The sequence below is a fragment of the Rhododendron vialii genome, chromosome 2a (assembly GCF_030253575.1).
Source record: "Rhododendron vialii isolate Sample 1 chromosome 2a, ASM3025357v1".
NCBI classification, from domain to species: domain Eukaryota; kingdom Viridiplantae; phylum Streptophyta; class Magnoliopsida; order Ericales; family Ericaceae; genus Rhododendron; species Rhododendron vialii.
Genome location: NC_080558.1, coordinates 33,613,891 through 33,632,821, shown reverse-complemented (window position 1 = coordinate 33,632,821; position 18,931 = coordinate 33,613,891). Strand labels below are relative to the sequence as shown.

General features: G+C 37.9%; 1 long non-coding RNA gene across 1 annotated transcript; it reads left to right on the top strand.

The window, feature by feature from the left end:
• Positions 1-10,439: 10,439 nt before the first annotated feature.
• Positions 10,440-11,818, top strand: LOC131312569 (uncharacterized). The gene is made up of 2 exons (XR_009195912.1): positions 10,440-10,590; positions 11,652-11,818. It is a non-coding gene; the product is annotated as an uncharacterized LOC131312569 (long non-coding RNA).
• The last annotated feature ends 7,113 nt before the right edge of the window (positions 11,819-18,931 follow it).

The following is an 18,931-nucleotide window of genomic DNA, read 5'->3' as shown; positions in this document are numbered from 1 at the left end:
TTTCGAATCAAAAGAATGGGCTACTATTGGCTAACCATGGTCAAGGATTGCATGGAGTACACCAAGAGATGTCATGCTTGCCAAATCCACGCCAATTTTATACATCAACTACCAGAACTGCTCCATCCAACTGTCACTTCATGGCCTTTTGATGCATGGGGGATGGATGTCGTGGGGCCCTTGCCGAAGTCTTCTGACGGTCACTTATACATCTTGGCTGCAACTGACTACTTCTCCAAATGGGCAGAGGCTATCGCACTAAAAGAGGTAAAGAAGGAAAATGTTGTCAACTTCATCCGTACTCACCTCATCTTTAGATATGGCGTACCACGTTGCATAATCATGGACAACAGAAAGAATTTCTACAACAGTGTCATGACCAAACTTTGCCAGAAATTTGGCTTCAAGCAGCATACCTCTACTATGTACAACCCGCCTACAAATGGTCTTGCGAAAGCATTCAACAAGACTCTTGAGAACTTATTGAAGAAAGTGGTTGTCAAAGCAAATAGGGATTGGCCTGAGAGAATGGAAGAAGCTTTTTGGGCATATCGAACTACATATCGAACACCTACTCAAGCCACTCCATATGCGCTAGTGTACGGCGTGAAAGCTGTTTTGCCGCTCGAACGTCAAATTCCATCTTTAAGGATGTCTATTTAAGAAGGTCTCACTCATGAAGACAACGCTCGTTTGCGACTTGAAGAACTAGAAGCACTTGATGAAAAGAGACTTGAGGCACAACATCTTAAATGTTATCAAGCTCGCATGTCGAAATCATTCAACAAAAAGGTTCGCCTTCGTTCTTTTCAGAAAGGAGACTTGGTTCTTGCTGTGAGAAGGCCCATTAATACCACCCATAAAATCGGTAGCAAATTCATTTCCAAGTGGGATGGACCATATGTGGTGCAAGAAGTTTACTCAAGTGACGCCTACAAATTAGTTGCTGAAGATGGCTTAAGAGTTGGCCCCATAAACTGCAAATTCATGAAGTGCTACTACCCTTGAAGAGCAAGCGTTACTCCATGACTAAACTGCATGTTGCTCCTGGCCTGCATGAGCTAAAATTGTGCAAGGCCCAAAAAAAATCCATAATATGAACTACATTTGACTTGATCCCATTTTGAGTACGTAGGCAGCTTGAATTTCGAGCTCAGTTATTCAAAAAAAAAAAAAGATTCGTCTTACCTTTGAACTACGTTTTGACTTGATCCCTTCCAATGGTACGTCGGCAACTTGAGAATTTTTCTTAAGTTCAGTTAATCCATAAAATAAAAAAAAAAACACAACTATGCTACTCATGGCTCGCAAGAGAATAAACTGTGAATGACTAAAAGTATGAGAAAAACTTTATTTAAATAATAAAGTGGTTGTCTTATGCTAAAACATCATAAACGCAAAGGCATAGTTTACTTTAAAAAATGGAACATCCATTTAGTAAAGTAAACAAGCCTAAATAAAAGAAATACGACAAAGAAAAGTAGAATAAGCACTAGTCTAGCCGAGCCAAATTTTGGATCTCTTCCAGCTAGGATTTCAGAAGTTGCTCCAAATTGTTAGCCACTTCCATGTCCGCTGGCTCCATCACCTCAATCGCCTCTACGGTAGCCTGCTCTGCTTGCAAAGTTGAGACAACATCCTGCTTTTGAGCTCTTTTTGCATCAATCCTTTCAATTGATTCTTTAAGCTTATTTGCCTCCAAGTCCAACAACTCGGGCTCCTCCATCAGCTGACCTCTTTTGGTATCAACATCCGCCAATCATTGTGCCTTCGCCTCTGAAGTCATGCAACTAGCAAAACTCGATTTCATGGAAACATAGTTGGTGGTATTCTGTATCTAGTTCTCTATCTGAGTTTGGAACGGGGAGTAATCCAATTCAATCTTCGAAAACTCATCATAAATCACTTGTAAACTTGGTCTTAAGGATGTTAGCTTCTCAATGGGAGTCTTTCTCAAGATACTCTTGATGTGGCTATCAAAAATCTTTACGGTCGCGCGATGAGAAAAATGGATGGTACTCCATGTATCAAATAAGGTAGCAGTTGACGGCACCGCTCGACCCAACATAGGAGGCTTGGAAGAAAATGGAGGATGGATTTCCTTTGCTCCAAATACAGAATTCTTTTGTCGTCGCAATGTAAGATCAAAAGGGTCTGGACCATCAACAGAACCTTTACACTCATCTGATGCAAACTGGTTTTCCAACTGTAGAAGGAAATAACTCATTAAGAAATTTGATGAAAAAAATTCCAAACTTCTTTAAAGAGTAAATAAAGTAAAGAACAAAAGAAGACAATGGTTAAAGCTTACTCGTTTACCCAATACCTCAACATGGTTTGAAGTGTCCGGCAAATCATCAAGGACGCCATCCAAATTAAAGTCCAATTTCGCCAAATCAGAAATGTAAAGACCCGTAAATTCATAAAATTAATTTAAAAGTTTTACAAGAAATAAAAGGAGGAAATTGATTTGAAATATTGTGATTTGAGGTTAAAATGTTAAAGTGTTATGCTTGAGGGGTAAGTGTGTGTAGTGTGTATATAGCATGTGTGTATGGTGTATAGGGAATAACTTTCCATTTTCTTTTCTCCTCCCACTCTCCCGTTCTTCTCCTCTCTCTCGGCTCCCATCTCTCACTCTCACTCAAACTCCAACCAAATCACCCAAAACCTACACAAAACTACCTCCAATCTTTCATTTCTACACGTATTGGAGTTCTTTTCTCATCGGATTAAGCTCGGTGGAGGCGTATTCTATTCGGTTTCAAGAATTGGGGCTAGGGCTTGGAAAACCCGTTAAATTCGTTCTTCAATCTTGAGGTAGGGAGTTCTAACTTTCAACATATGTTTATGACTTGTTTCTTGTAGCTTGATTCTTGCCATTGATCGTTGTTGATGTTGTTATGGTTGTTAAAACCCTTGAAAATCTGTAGAAAATCTGTTCGGAATGAACTGTTGTCGATACCCTTAATGTTGTTATCGATACATTTGTGCTCCAAAACCCAGAAATTCACTTGTTACCGATACCCATTGTCCTAGTTATCGATACCCTTATGTCTGGAGCACTTTTTAACCCAAATGTATCGATACCATTTGCCTTGATATCGATACCTGTTGCTTATCTCCAACTTTCACTGTTTTGTTTTATTTTTTTTTACCGTTTTGGTTTCCAATCACTTCCAACTTACCCAAACACCTCCCAACTGACTCTTAACTTGGTTATTTGTAGTTTAATGACTTTGTTGAACATATTCATTACTTTAATGCTCGTTTGGATACGATTTCACAAAAATACTTTATGTATCAAAGTTAGGTTTGAACGATACGAACATAACAGATACATGATTTTAGAACTTTACGAACACGATGAGAACATTCAGGACATCCCAATGGGTACGGTGTCTGGCAGAGGACATCGGGGTCCTTTAATTGGCCCGGCATGAGTTATATGCTCGTATTTGATACTTCAGGACATCCCGAATGGGTAAAGTGCCTGGCAGAGGACATTGGGGTCCTTAATTGGCCCAGTTGGAGCTTCGGCTCAAGACACATGTATGAGACACGTCTTGACATATGGTGTTTTTCAAAGTTTGTTCAGTAAGACACATGATTGGTTTTGAAAATCAAAGGTTGGAATCGGATTACTATTGTTGCCCTTTCCATTGGTTTTGGTTGCCATCTTTCATCCTGTGACCGTTTCTGCATTTCATCAGCATATATTGTTAGATTAGAGCTTTCTACTGGGCTAGTATAGCTCAAACCTTACATTATTTTTCAGGTACTAACCTTGGGCGGTAGCTTCAAGTTTGGAGTGCATGGAAGTAGACATTCTTTTGAAAGCTAACACGGAAGAGTTACTAATCCATCTTTGTAAATTATTTTTGAAAGATGTATTTGTAACTCTATTTGTAAATCTTTTGATTTTGGGAATATTGTAAGTTCTTAACTCTAGTCTGATATTCAGCACTTATGTTGATTTGAGCCATGGAACCAAAGATGTACTTTTTGGAAATATTTGGACGTTGAATTGTAATTGATGGAAGTGGGAATATTAAACTCTTTTGGGGTATTGGACGGATTATTATGAGGTTTTATGTATGAATATCTCTTTATAATTATGTTGAAAATCAAGGGTGTGACAAGAAACCATCACTTTCTCTTTCAATCGCGAATTAGAATCTGCTGCTTTCTTTTTCAAACGCTTCCAATGGCATTCACCTTTGTTGAAACTACTTCCTTCTGAAAAAACTACGGTAGTCCTCTTCTTGTTTTCACCCGTTGGTTATGAAGCCTTGCTAACAATAGGCTTCGGTTTAGATGCCGGAATACTCAAAGGAGTCTTTGGATTGACTACTGTGGCCTTCTTACTTTCTTTGGTTACTGCTTTGGTCACTTCATTTTCTTTAGATTTTGAAGGAGGTGGAGTAACTTCTGTAGTCAACTTTGAGTTTGTTGTGCGAAATGTGATGACATTCTTCCCTTTTGGAGCAGCAAGAGGTGACTTTGGCTTCTCACATGCAAGTTTATCTTTGCAGAAGTTGCTCGAAGATTTTTCCCACCACTCGACATACTCTTTGGTGGCAAGGCCTTCAAATGAATGCGACGGAATCATAAATTCAGCCTTTGTGTTTAATCTCGTGCAAGACTCCCAAAGTTGGTATATTGCTTCCAAAGTGCTGGTTGAGAGTTCTTCTCTTAACTTTTCAGGAATGTCTTGACAAAATCGAAATTGTCTACCAAGTTGGTAAGGGCTGTATGGCTCAACAATATGCTCATTACCACGGAGAAGAGTCAAGTAGCTTGATCTGAGACTGATGACATAATCATTCCAAGAGTCCGAATGCTTTCCATGGTCGATGACAATTCCTTGTTGTGGTTTACCCAAGGCTAAGAGCGACAGAGTCGATGGCATGATGCTCTTCAAAAAATCACAAGCTTCTTGAAAACTAAAATGTTTAACCTTCTTTTCCCCGACAAGCCTTACCATCCGGACACCACAATCAAATTTTGTGGAAGCAGACAAGAAGTAACTATCATAATAACGACCGAGCCACCCATAAACATAATGGATGGGAAATGCTGCACCACATTTGCTTGGATTAGGTGAAGATGTGATCTCTCTCAAACCATGGTATATGCTCGCAAGGACAGGTACTGCCAAAGAATACCTCTTTCATTGAGCCATCATACTTGCTACTTTGAAGATGCCTGGACGAATTTGATCAACTTCCTTGTTAGGCAGCACAAAAACACATAGCCAACAAGATAGAAGTGCAGCCAAATTGGTTTATTCTTTCACGTCCTTCTCAACACCCAAGTCATCAAAGACCCTTTTTATATCTTTGGAGCATGGCTTTTTCTCTCCAATAAAGCCAGTTGGATTGTTGGATGTCTTGGGCTCGCCCAACCTTTTCTTCTGAACTCTAGCAGGCGGCTATTTGTAATGGGGTTCCTCTTTAAACCAGAACTTTACCCAGTCATGGATAGTAACATTTGAAGTCTCGCTTGCACAATAAATTCTGCGGCACGCCGAAAATAAGTACTTGCAACTTGGAGGAAGAAGTGGCACATCCTTTTTGTCAACACTAGTGAGTTCTCTAGTAGAAGGCACAACCTCGTCGTAGAAGATTCCATCAATTGAAAGTCCCCCAGTTAGGTGTAGGTTCCATAGGGAAATAGACACTTCTCTGATTGGTATGTGTAGAGTATTTGTTGAGGGACACCAAAGCTCACAAAATGAGCGAATAAGATTTGTGTTGCGAACATAAGTAAATAAGGATGCAAAGACAGCGTCATATATCTTCGCACTAGTTAATATGTCTTTATTCTGTGCGAGCACATTTTCTAACCACTCCCAATATCCGTCGATGAAAGAAATTTCCCCAAACTAAGGAGTCGTGTTACTCCATTTAGCATCTCCATTGATGATTCGATCGCCTAACAAAAGGAAGCGCTCAGAATCATTGTACTTCTTGTGTAGAGATGATCGCAGTAATAGTGCATCGTCGGAGATAAAAGTAGACTTCCCATGGTCGAATAGTTCTCGAGATGATTCAGTATACCATCTTGAGAGGTGGTGTAAATCAGGAGAAAGATCCCAATCTTGTGCAAGAGCCCCAATCGCCGGATCATGGACCCATAGGTCGACTCGTGTTGTTGGCTCATCGCCTTCATAACCGATGGATAAAATTTGATAACCGTCTATCATGCCATCGTTGAATAATGCCATCTCTTTGCGGAGCAGAGCTCGAAGAAACCGCGGAGCAAAGCTCGAAGAAATAACAGCAGCGGAGCCTTAAAGCTTGAAGAGGCAATGACTGCGGAGTTTAAAACTCAAAGAGGCAGTGGCAATGAAGCTTAAAACTCGAAGAAGCAACTGTTAAGCTCCAAGCCTGCACACACACAAAAACAAAAAAGGGGGGGGGGGGGGGGGGGGGGGGGGGGGTGGCGGGCAGTAAATACATTGTTAAGAATATGGTGCAAGCACTGTTCAAACCAGAAAAGGGAGTTAAACAGTGTACAACAACTGAGGTGCAGTAATGGAGCTCGGATAAAAGCATAGAAGTTATTTTCGAGTTGACCGATGTCCGAGATATAGCTACTCACGCCTCTGCTACTGTATAAGGTTTTTGCACATGCTGCCAACAAAAAATAAATTAAGGTGAAACTGACCCGTAAAGAAAAAGATGCAAAGTTTTAAACATTGACGATGTCGAGCATATATGGAATTAGTAAAGTTGAAAAAGGGGGATTTCTTCCCAAAAGGAAATTTGCTTGTGAAAGAGCTAAAGGTTATGTGGGCCCATGAAGTTTGGATTAAAATTGACTATATGTGGCTGTGCTATAACTAAGCATGCACGATCTCAGATTACAAGTTTTCATGGTGAGCCAATTTACTTTGTTTGAAAAGGAGAATAAAGGGCCAATAACTGGTTGTCAAAATTGGGAGACTACCACACAAGAGTTCTAAGTCTACGGTTGCTTTTAGTTCTCTGTTCATGACAACAAAAAGATTTTGTTCCAAGTTAATTATGTGGTTCCGCCGATATCTTTCTACCCAAATTAAAATTTGGTCTAATCAGTTCGAAACGAGGTGGAGGCTATATGTTGCATGATTGACCCCACAAGGTCTAAAAAATATATCATGAAGTTATGCATGACAACTTACTGTTTCTATTGAAGGAGAAAATATACAGTTTGTATTGCACAAAACAAACATGGGAGAGCAAGATTCAGTGAGTTAAGTTAATTGGAGTATCAAGACTTCAAATTCTGAATTGTCAAAATTAAAGGAGCAACACATCGTTAAAAAAGGGCTCTTGCAAATATTAAAAGACAGCGCATGCTTCCATTGTGATCAAGTCAGGACTGCCAAAAAAATTCGCGAACATGTGGGTTTCAAGTCCATATATGCTGAATAAATTGCAGTCATTAAAATATGTTTTGATCACTTGGAAACTCATGCCTAAAAGTGACCGAGTCGGAAGAAACAAAATTGGTTTTGGCTAGAAGCTGAAAGACCAACACATGGCCTTGACGTAGACAACAAAGTCACCAACATATTTGAAAGAGAGCACATGCCGTTCTGAATTGCCAAAAATTTGGTGGTACCCGGCAAATCAAAGAGTACGTGTGTTTCTACATGCTTAGTGCAAAGGCATACTTAAAAGAAAAAAAAAAAAAAAAAAAGAAGCAAATCTGCATGTCATGTGATTGGTAGAGAACTGAAGCGCGCAGCAAAAGAAGCCAAAAGCAAGAACAAGAAAAAGACTAAGCAAAGGTCTCTTCAATTATCCATAATGGAGCGTGGAAGTGGCCTCGACCACATAGTGCTATTACGCGAGAAATTGTCTCAAATACTGATCCATCTTTGCTTCCTAACGCTTTTGTTCCTGATACCATGAGATGGACTCTTTGTAACTCTGGGGTATTCTCTGCTAAGTCAGCATGGCAGGAGATGAGGCACACTTTCCCTTTAGTTCCTTGGTCGATCTAATTGTGTCTGGTTCTCTCATCACGTACCACGCTGGGCTTTTATTGAGTGGCTAGCTTTTTTGGGACATCTCTCCACTAAGGACAGACTTCATCGATGGGGGGGGGGGGGGGGGGGGGGGGGGGGGGGGGGGGTTGGGAGATCAGAGTTGTCCTTTTTGTCAAAATACAGATGAATCACATGATTACTTATTTTTTGCTTGTGAGTTTTCCAGTGCGGTATGGGATCTTCTCTTGCAGCAAAACAATGTTAGCCGGAGGAGCTCTGGGTTGTCTGAAGAGATGGCTTGGGTTATGAATCACAAATCTGACAATTCGTATTCCAGTAGAGTATATAAACTTTCATTGGCTGCTGCTATCTACTGGATTTAGAGAGAAAGAAACAAAAGAATCTTTCAGGGTCGTGGTGTTTCTTCTTCAGTTTTGGGTGGGCTGATTATTGATGAAGTCCATGCTTGTTTATGTTCAGGGAGAGGCTTGAGGCTATGTGATGGTACGAGGTTGTTAGCTCGGTCTTATTGGAGTCTTAGTTCTCACATTTTTTTCTCTGTGAATCTTCTCTTTGTTGGGTTTTGTTTTCTGGTTTTCCTAGGCAGCTAGGTATGTGTTAGTTATGCCTGGGTTCCCGTTGTATGTTGGGATTCTCCTTTGTTCTTGGTTAGTTTGCTTTATAAAATGATTTAATTACCAAAAAAAAACAAAGAAAAAGACCAAGCAACAAAGGAGAGGAGCACTTACGAGGTTTCTCCACTTGGTGTGGTAAGAACTGGCTTCTATTGCTCTCAATATATAGAGCAAGGAGACAACTTTTAAGGAAAAAGAATCTGTAGTATTGCTCTCCTAATTCATGAGTTTCCTAAATCTATATTAATTGTTCTCCAAGCAAAAGAATTAGGGCGGCAGGCATAAGCAGGGACGGGCCCTAAATCCGTTATACATTTTGGGCAATCAAGCATTTGACATACAATTGCGAGACAAGTCCGGGCTTAAGTTAATCGGGCTATCGAACTTCAATTTGATAGGCTAAAATATTTCTTGATGGATCAAACCTTAACTTACACATAAGTTGGGTTTATCAAATATTATCGCCTTTGAATATGAAAAAAATTCAGTGTGCATGTGAATTGATAAATATTAGCTCGGTCTATGAGTTGAAATTTTGAAAATCAAATTGACACCAAATGTCAAGCAAAAAAAAATCGCCGCATACACAAATTTTCGGCATCAAATTAAGTCAAGTTGACATTTCGAGACTCACTCACTCTCGTGCATGAGCAAGTCTCAAGGGGGCATCTGTAGGCATGTAAAAATTCTAGCCTATCACAAATTGCCACATGTTGCTAGGGCATACAAATTGGCCAATCAAATGCTGCCAAATGCCTGTAAATCAAAGTCAAAGTTTCATGGACGGGCCATCAAGTGATGCCAAGTATCCTTGGTCAAAAGTCAGAGACATGTAAATGGACCAATCAAATGGTGTCACGTGTCAAAATGACAGTTATTATTTTATCAAGTCCGGCCAGTCAAATTAGGCTACTCGATGAATAATAATATATCTCTTTGTATATAATTACCTTTTCTAAAATAAAAAGAAAGGAAAGGTAATTATCAAATAATTATTATTCCTTTTAAATTCAATAAAAGAAATAATTAAAGAGATCAATATGGAAGGTTAGGGTTGGAGTCTCCATCCCACATCCATATAAATAGAGGTGTTCCCTCTCATATTTTTTTCCCATTTGCACATAGAAGCATACAAGCTCCAGAGCTCTAAAGATCAAAACCCTCAAGCCCTTTAGAATTCTTCAAGTCTACATCCACCAAGAAGTTCTTCGAATCAAAGCTTTAAAGCCTCGGAGAACTTTCAACCAAAGTCATCAACTTCTGCACAAATCTCGGAGAAGATTCCGCCGTTTGATTCGAGATCAAGTTTTAAGCCCTCGTTTCAACAACCGAAGAGAAGAATCAAAAGACTCTATTTTCTCTCCGTCTTTTTTACAGACTCGAAATTTGTGTTCAACACATATATACCTATATATTTACCTGGAGAGAAAGAAAGAGAGAGAAATAGGATAGGATAGGATAGGATAGGATATAAATAAATGAGAGAGAGAGAGAGAGAGAGAGAGAGAGAGAGAGAGAGAGAGAGAGAGAGAGAAGAGATTTGGTTTGGTCTTGTCACTAAACTAAACAATCTCATCTTATAGCCTTAGATGAGAGAGAGAGAGAGAGAGAGAGAGAGAGAGAGGAGTGGAGTGGAGTGGAGTGGAGTGGTAGCCTATATATACTCCCATTTCCCTTCCCAATTTCGGCACCGACACCCATTACCAATTCCCCACATTTCTTTCCTCCGTTGAAAAAGTTTGAGAGAAATAGAAATAGAGAGAGTGGGAGAAAAGTTAGCTACACACCCACCATCTTTTAGCCACAGCTCCATCAAACACCGCCCACCAATCCATATTACACAAATCCCATATTATTTTTAGATTCGTAAAAGAGAAAAATTAGAGCTTCGATCAATTCGGACTCGAAGGAGACATGCCGCCCACCACTCGACACGACGCCGTTAGAATCAACCCACTACCATCTCGAAGCAAGGTAGAAACCTCCTTCCTACTTACCTACATATAATGTGATTTAATTATTTATTAGAAAAAAAATATTGAAATGTTGTATAAACGCATGATAAAATCTTAGACGTATAAAAATTGATTTGCAGTGGTGATAATCTGGAAGTTTACATTTGAACTTAGTCATATGGTTATAAGGAGTTTACGGTGGAGAAAGAAAGCTCTAGAATAATTAGAAAAGTTAGAATTTAATTGATTACTTCATGATTAGAATAAAAGTTGATATATTGTTAATTTACCGCAGGACTAGAAATGTTAAATTGTTTGATAAGTGGCGATGTCAAAATGTTCCCTAGAACTGCATGTAATTAGGACTTACGTTGTCGCATGATTCTAGTAAGCTTTTGGAAAAATAATGTGAACGCAAGAAAAAGATGCATGTTTACGAGAAACAAGACAAAAATAAACAAGAAACTGAAATGTGAAAAAGATTAATGATTGTGTGAGTATAAGAGCCCGATGGGATCAGTAAAGCTAGTCAGCGGAATCATGGCTCAGGTGTGCGTGCGTGAGCATGAGAGCCCAGTGGGATCTGAAAGAATGGTCGGCGGAATCATGGCTCAGGTGTGCGTGTGTGACCTAGGAGCCCGGTGGAAACTGAAAGAATCGTCGGCGGAACTAGTATCGTGTGTGAGTTGGAAATTGTGATAAAGACTAAGAACCCAATAGGTTCTAAAAGAGACGAACAGGCGGAATCAGTGCTTTTGGATGGCAAAATTTGAGTTTAGCCTAGGAGCCCGGTGGGATCTGAAAGATGGTCAGCAGAACCAGTGCTCGAGAAAAGTAAATGGAAAGTGAAATCGATACTTAAAAAATGATGACACAAATTATGAAACGTTGCGATGACAATGACACTCTGTTGACACATGGTTGTTGATTTGTATTTATGTGGTGAACTGCTAATTTCTGAAATTTCTTTTACAAAGTTATATGATATTTTTGCTAGTGTAAGGGACATGGGGGTAGGAGTTAGCTACCGAGCTTAAAAGCTTACGGTATTACTTTTGTGACCCTGACATATTATGCCAGGCCTAGGTGACGAACATGGAGAATTTTATGCGGAGCAATGGTTATAGAGGAAGACGGATGCCCTGAAGAGTAGAATTTACCATAGTACCCCTCCTTTTTTATAGTATAAATGTAATTCAATTCAAGATTTATTGTTTTATAAGACTAAATTATGATTTTATTTAAATAAATACTAGACTTGGTTTTACTGTATTTAAATTAACGTTCTAAAAAATCGGGGCGTTACAGATTTTCCCGTAACAAAGAGAAAAGAAAACAGCCGATCGCCCAGATAGTCAAGGGATCATCCCTCATTTTTTTTATTTTTTTTGAATTATTTATTTGTCTCAATTAGAGTAACAATAATTGAAGATATGAATCAAACTTTGCAAATATTTTGGCAAACTTTTCTTGGAATCACTGCAACAAATTACACCATTCCCGACTAAGATTACCGACTAAGATTACCGACCAAACTCTATTAGTCAGTAAAACTATACCAATTGGCGACTAAAACAGTTTGTTAGTCGCTAAAACTGTAAATTTTTGCGACCAAACAACTTTTAGTCACTGAAAGCATACATTTTTTGACCAAAATATTGGAAGTTGCTAAAATACATTTCCAGATTAAATCTTTTGTCGGGATTTATATGTTTTTGCCTACTAAAGTCCATTTTAGTTGGGGAATGTTGATTTTTTCCCAATTTAAAAAATCAATAAGTGATATACATTTTCGACTAAATCATTTGGTCGGGATTTATAGAGTTTTGCAGACTAAAAACAAATTTAGTTGGGAAATAATAATTTTTTCCTCCTTTACAAAAAATTCAAGAAGGGAAATAATTGTTTCGATACATTGATCACAATGTAACCTTCCCGATCAAAACCGTTCATTTTTTTTTTGTCTTTTAATCATACAATTCTCGTAAAATTTTAGCTCGATCGGGTTAAGGAAGCCCCTTTATCGGCACACAAATTCTTAAATAAAAAGAATTTTGATGTCCGATCAAGTGTCTAACCATATGTGGCTAACTTCATTTTTGGTACGATTGATCTATTCATATTACCTCAAAGATAGATGATTTCGATTGCCAAAAAAGACATTAGACGGGGCTTGGTTAACACACTATAACACTTAAACGTCTTCGAACGCATTAAACATCTTTTCGATCATGTGATCGCCAATATCTAATTATCTCCGATTTTTTGTGACGATGTTATAATCGGTAAAACGTAAAATCCTAACGGTTCAGATCAATCATTAAGAAAAATGAGCCGACAACTACCTTTAAAATCTATACATTGATTTTACTTACTTGTTTATGAATCAATGTCTTGTGCTATAATCTAATATATAGTAGCCAGACGATCGCAACACAACCACAACGATCAATACCGTTCATTTTATTGTACTTCATGTTTTAATCATTCTTGTAAAATTTTGGATTTATCGAGTTTTGAAAGCCCCTTGATCGGGACACAAATTCATTATTAGAATGATATTTTACATCCGATCAAGTATGTAACGATAAGGGATTTACTTCTTTTTTGGCAAGAATGAAGTAATTCCTCTTACGTAAAAAGATAGACGGTTCCGATTTTAAAAAAAAAAAAAGCTTAGGCCGCTCTCAAGCTGTGCACTATAGGGACTTTAACCATTTTTTTTATCGGCAAGACTTTAAACCATATTGGAGCACTTATTAAACTGTTTATATATTAAAAATATGATTAAAAAATTAAGTGCTCTCATTTTTAATTCGCTTGAAATATATATTCACCGACTAACAGAATTGGCGACAACGTTTATTAGTCGACAAAAAGGACACTCGGCGACCAAACCTTTAGTCGCTAAAACATTACATTTGCCGTCTAATCCATATTTAATCGGTAATTACATTTGCCGACTCTAATTCCCCAACTAAATTGCCGACCAAATTATTTAGTCGGGAAAACCCTTTGGTGACTAAAAAGTGAACATGAGGCGACTAAAACGTTAGACATGAATGGTGTAATTTGTTCTAGTGAATGGATGGATAATCCAAAACAAAAAAAAGATAGTACGAATAAACTCTAAGCAAATCCCAATATATTGTTAAATTTGGCAATAGCTAGAGGAGCGAGACCTTGTTGCAGGTTTACAGATTTCACTAGAAAATCTCCGGACACACGTTTTTTTGGGGTGTACCGTGCACGTACTCTTTACGAATTTTTGTGGCACATTGTGTGAAGTTTTGTGGCTCGAGATATAAAATTTGAGGTACTTTATTTTACGATTTTTTTTGGCTCCAGATATGAAATTTGAGGTACTTTATTTTACAAACTTTTGTGGTTTGTATAATGAGATTTACTGGTCCAATTGATAGGAACTTTTACGAATTTTTATTGTTACTTTTACAAAGTTTTGTGGTGTTGCATGTTTATCAATTTTTGTGGTGTTGTTTACGAATTTTGAGATAAAAAAGAGGGCTCATAGTTATAATACTCCCTCCGTCTCATTTTGTTTGCTCAAATTTCCTTTTTGAACTGTCCCAAGTTGTTTGCGATTTTCCAAAAGGCAGCTGCTATTTGCAACCCACGATTTACTCCATACAACCCATTAAAAACTAAGATGTTGGGAACTTATCCCTTCTTCTTTTTTTCACGGGAACTTATCCCATCAATGGGTTTAAATAATTATGTTCTCATCCTAGAATTGGTTGAATGGCCTATAATGCCTTTATTAATTAGTTTATTATCTTGATATGTATTTACATATTTCATATAGATATATGGTAATCATGCTATTACTTTCCAAATGTATAGGGGTTAATTGGTTTTGGTTGTTTGATTTTATGGATTTCCTTGACCGTTAAAACTTATGTTATCATATCAAATTCAAGGTAATCCTTACCTTCAGATTTTTTCTTTTGATAAGTGTAATCCTCATCTTCAGGTTCAAAATTTTCAACATTGGTATACAAAATCCTCCTTTTTTTCTTCGATAAAGGCAGCGATTTGTCACTTCCATGATGGCTTTTAATTTTTTTTTGTGTTTCGATTAAGGTGAATCTTCCTCTTCTGAAGGGATCTCATATTTACCAATGCCAGAGTTAGCCATTGCGAGACCAAAAGCCAGGGTATCGTTATCAACAAGGATGAGCGCCATTTTTAAACATGTAATTTTATCAAAAGATGTTTTTGGTGCATCGTTTAGGGCTAACCACAGGGAGGAGGTCGTCGATCAAGGTGGCGAAGAGGTCTTTGAAAACATATTGATCTAGGGGATGGGTCTAGTTCTTTAGAAAATCAGACTATTTCGAACGATTCTAAAAAATTGAGAACCAAAACCTAACATCAAAATGTGTGAAATGTGACCAGAACCAAATTGCAAGACCAGCCTAATTTTGATTCGGTTCAATTTCTTTCTAGTTAGCTTTCAAACACACATGACTCATTAAAATAATTCAAAACTTAAAGCACCGAAGAACACAAACTAATTATTGGAATTTTATTAAGATTCCAAACTCTATCGGGAAAGTACTGGAGTAAGAAAAAAATGAAATTGGGTACTGATACTCACACTCTAAGATCCTCAATGGTATGGGCTCCCGTAAATACATAATATATTGAAGATTTTTTCTAACAAACGAGATTTCTCCTCTAAATAGATTAACTTTTTTTTTGCCAGACGATAGGATGTTAGGAGTTAGTTGTTAGTAGTTACAATGAGAATCGAGCACCTCCTCCATGAGAACTCGAACTCAGGATCTCTCCCTTAAGAGGGAGAGTAAGGAACAAAATCAAAGACATAATTATATATACATTTATGCATATATTATACTAAATGATCTGGTTCGGTTCTAACCACGATTGTTAAATTGATAACCAATAACCGAACCAAAATTAATAGTTCTTTTTTTTAGAACCATAACCAGACCAATAAACTGCAGAACCAAACCAAATAGGGCGGTTCAGTCCAGATCGGATCAGTTTAGTGGTTAGGGTAATTTTCTAGAACACCCTACCACCACGGGTTCTTTTTGTCTTTTTGGGTACACAAATAGAAATGCACGTGTGGTATCATGTCTCTCTGTCAAGGAGTGTTGCCCCGTCCCACTACACACAATACTATCTGAAAGGTAACTCATCGCAATTACGTCGGGATCGAGGCTAAGGTCCCACCACATATAGGAGATGTTATGAGTATATTTTGCCCTTTATCCCAATAAATAAGAGGCTATGAAGACCCACTAAGCTCCAGTCCAGTTTCCTTTCCTCTAGTCCGGTCCAGTTTTGGGTCATTTGTGAGCCCTTGTCAGACCTACACTAATGATTGAAACTATTCACTTTCTAGAGTTTGCCGAGAACGTCGAAAATCATGTTGATCGAACACTATTTTATATAAATTTGAAATGCATTAAGTTTCATATAATTGAGTCAATTAAGTTGGAATCAAGTGTTGCACACTTAGTTTTTTTTACAAACTTAATGCATTTTGAAATGATAACAAATGGTATACAATTGACATGATTTTCGACAAGTTCTAAAAAGCGAAGATCATTATTGTTAGACCGTTTTTCCACCATCTCTTTTAAAACCAATTGGTATTAGGGGGCTTCAATTAAGTCTTTTATGGCATTCGACATCGTACCCGCAAGTCTGTTTTTAGAGCGGTCGCAGGGAGTGGCATTGTGTAACCAAATCCATGGGGGCACTCCACGCCCTACAATCCCTCCCTCACGATGACGTTCCCGCGACTCGAACTCATGACTTCTTGGCGCTCTGATAACACTTGTCGGACTACTTTTCCACATCTCTCCTAAAACCAATTGGTATTAAGGAGGACTTCAATTAAGTCTTTTATGGCATTTGACATCGCAACGTCAAGTCTGTTTTTAGAGCGGTCACAAGAAGTGACATTGTATAACCAATTCTATAGAAACACTTTGGACCCACAAATGGCCCAAAACTGGACTAGGAGGAAAGGAAACGGTACTAGAGCTCAATCCCTATGGAGACTCAAACCCGAGCCTTATTGAACAAAATCTTGAGTTTTCACCACTTAAATCAATCCCTCATTAGTACCAAAGGCCCCTTTTTTTTTTTACAACAATGTGTGGTAGAAAAGCGGCTTGTTCACCTCCATGGGCACTGAATAAGTTTTCCAAAAGGGTGTAAAGGTTTGATCAGGGAAAAAATAATTAAGAGCATCGCCAATCTTGACCCAAACCCTTTTTTTTAAATTCAAAATTTGGGCAAAAACACAAAAATCTCTCTCCAATCCTTTACCCAAACCTTTTCCCATTTTGGGTTTTACCCATTTCTTTGCTACTCCCTAGACTAGGTGTCAAGGAACTTGCTGGAGGTCTTGCCAGTGCCAAATTGGGCCTAGGCGATGGCGGAGGGCTGTTGGATGGTGGCTCATAGCCATAGTTGTAGATCCCACAGAGGAAAGTGAGAGATACCTGGTGGAGAGGAGAGGCAGTGTAGTGGTGTTGGGTCGGAAGAGGAAGGGATAGAGAGGGTCGAAAGAAAGAGTTGATCTGAGGGAGAGAGGGGGAGTGAATTTGGTTTTGATTGCTCTACTTTATTTACCATTATGCCATTAAGAATAAATAAATATATTTACATAATAAGGGAGAACGATTTTTGAATCTTATCTCTCTATGCTAGTGTCACAAGACGTGCTTTGCCTAATCGCATGCTCAGTGTAATGCTTTGAATTAGAGTTTTTACTATGTGTCTGATTTGGATTGTATAGTCGTTAAAGACTTATAAATGGTATAGGAAAGTTATGTTGTTGTTGTGGATAGAGGAGATGTAGGAGCTCAAGTTGTAATCGACAATTTTGAATATATGAACATGCCAAATCTGCAAGTTGGAGTATTGGTGTCAAGTCGTATCCACGTGCCAGTTCAAGTTAAGTCACTACCCACAATTGCCCAATGTCTCATTGTTGGAATTCAATAACACTCAATAACAATTTGGCAAATGGGTGTTTTCTAAAAGGGATGGAAAGGAGAGAGAGCTAACCCAACTAATGAAGCTCAAATAACTACAATTAAAAAGGAAAACTAAAGTAGAATATTGCAGTCACTACTTGCCAATAATCGCCCAAAGAAAATTCCTCAAACAAAAACTCAACCAACTGATCACGAAAATTAGTATTACAATTGAAAACAGATATTCAAAACCAGTATTTTAAAGAAAAAATGAAAAACATCCTGTCCATATTTTCAAGTAGATAATTTAAGTAGAGATGTTTCGAAAAAAATTAACAAAGAACGAAACCAATTTATGATGTCCTTTCAAGGGTAAATGAAAAGAGAAAAGGAAGGAAACCTTCTAGTATGGTGTCTGGCCTCCCTTTCAATTCTGACTTTGTCAATCTTCTTGATGGCCTTCAATTCTAACTTTGTCAATCTGCATTAGTTTGAAGTCATTTCACGAGTTGCTAAGAACTAACCATCAATTTCTCATGCCAAACTTTATATGTATTAGATCAATCCATGAAGACAATGACACAATTCCAACCGCAATTATGTGAATGCTAAGATTCTTACAAATGGATTTGGGTATAAGTAACTACGCAATCGAAGTCAAGTTTAGGTTTCTATCTAAGTTCATATTCGAGAGACCTTCTATGACTAACACAAGGTATTTGTCTATATTCAAGATCTTATACAACATACACTGATAGGAAAAAATGAATAGACTAACATATCACATACTACATCAATAGTTAGAGAAGATCTCATATACCGTTTTTTTTTGGAAAAATAGGAAACAAATAATTGATGACATATGCATCATTGCACTCCCAAAGATTGGATGTCTAAAAATTGAAGCATAGTTTTTCAATTGGCTAGCTTTGAATATGCAGCCATGTTGCAGTTCTATCTATCCTTCATATCCTCTTTTGTCACACCCTCGATTTTTAATATAAATATAAACGCTTTCCATATTTAAGACCTCACAAATTTTCCTTACGATACCCAAAAGATTACATAATTTCCATTCCCATAACTATACTTCCAAATCCAAAAGATTTCCAAATAGTACATCATCAGCTCAACGACCCCAAAACCAACATAAGTATTGAATATCAAAAGAGAGTTAAGAGTTTACAATACTCCTCATTCAAAAGGTTTACAAATAGAGTTATAAATACATCTTCCAAAAGAGATTTACAAAGATGACTTAGTAACTCCTTTATGTTAGCTTTCAAAACAATGTCCACATCCAAGCACTCCAAGCATGCAACTACTGCCCCGAGTTAGTATCTGAAAATGATGTAAGGTTTGAGCCACACTAGCCCGGTA